This window comes from Microtus ochrogaster, unplaced genomic scaffold, assembly GCF_000317375.1.
Source record: "Microtus ochrogaster isolate Prairie Vole_2 unplaced genomic scaffold, MicOch1.0 UNK9, whole genome shotgun sequence".
In the NCBI taxonomy this organism is placed as follows: domain Eukaryota; kingdom Metazoa; phylum Chordata; class Mammalia; order Rodentia; family Cricetidae; genus Microtus; species Microtus ochrogaster.
In genome coordinates this window covers 5467514-5468972 of record NW_004949107.1, presented here as the reverse complement: position 1 = coordinate 5468972, position 1459 = coordinate 5467514, and positions in this window count along the sequence as shown.

The window sequence follows — 1459 nt, the reverse complement described above, 5'->3', positions numbered from 1 at the left end:
GCTGCTATGAACATAGTTGAGCACATGTCCTTGTGGCACAATTGAGCATTCTTTGGAATACCCAAAAGTGATAGTGCTGGGCCTTGAGGTAGGTTGTTTCTTTATTTTCTGAGAAATCACCATACTGATATCCAAAGGGGCTGTACCAGCTTGCACTCCCACCAGCAATGCAGGAGTGTCCCCTTTATCCCACAACCTCTCCAGCATAAGTTGTCATCAGTGTTTTTTGATCTTGGCTATTTTTACAGGTGTAAGATAAAGTCTCAAAGTTGTTTTGATTTGCATTTCTTTGATGGCTAAGGATGTTGAGCATTTCCTTAAGTGTCTTTCAGTCATTTTTGATTCCTCTGTTGAGAGTTCTCTGTTTAGGCTTGTACTCCATTTTTTTTTCTTGGATTATTTGTTCTGTGTTGACCAATTTCTTGAGTTTTTGTATGCTTTGAAGATCAGCCCTATGTCTGATGTGGGGTTGGTAAATATCTTTTCCCATTCTCTAGGCTGCCTTTTTGTCTTGTTGACCATGTCCTTTGCTTTACAGAAGCTTTTCAGTTTCAGGAGGTCCCATTTATTGTTTCTCTCAGTGTCTGTGCTACTGGGGTTTTTCAGGGAAATGCAAATTTTAGAATATCTTTGAGATTTCACCTTATCGTAGTTAAAATGGCCAAGATTAACATAAGAACTGCCAACACACACTAGAGGGATGGAAAGAAAGAGGATCCCTCGTTCACTGTTGGTGGGAGTATACATTAGCAAGGCTGCTCTGAAAACCAGTGTGGAGTGTCCTCAGAAAGCTAAGTGTAAATCTATCAGGCGGCCCATCTATGCCACTCCTTGGCATATGCCTCTGGGGACCCAACATTCTCTTCCACAGATAGTTACTTGGCAATGTTTGTAGCTGCCTTAGTCACAATAGCCAGGAAATGGAAACAACTTAGATGTCATCCAACAGATGAATTAATAATGAAGATGTAGTACAGAATACAATTAAAAACCATTCGTCTAAAAAGAAAAATTAACTAATGAGATTTCCTCGTAAATGAATGGAGCTAGAAAAGATGATACTGAGTGAAGTAGGCCAGATCCAGAAAGAGAAATGCTGCATTTTCTCTCCCCTCTGCAGATCCTTGTTCCAGATCCTCAGATGGGCATATATAACACGGAGTTAGCCACAGAAAGCAGGCAGGTTTGCAGCGCCTGGTGGGAAGGGAGAGGAACAGCAGGATATAGGTGATATAACAAGGGGGAACAGAATAATGCGGAAGGGCTCCACCTGGAGAGGGGGAAGAAGATGGAGGTCAATACAAGAGGAGGAGGGACAAATAACACCAGTGTTGATTGACAAAGTTTCAAGGAATCAGATAATTTTGTATTTACCTAAAAATTATACATAATAAATATAAGTAATTCTCTCTCTCTCTCTCTCTCTCTCTCTCTCTCTCTCTCTCTCTCTCTCTCTCTC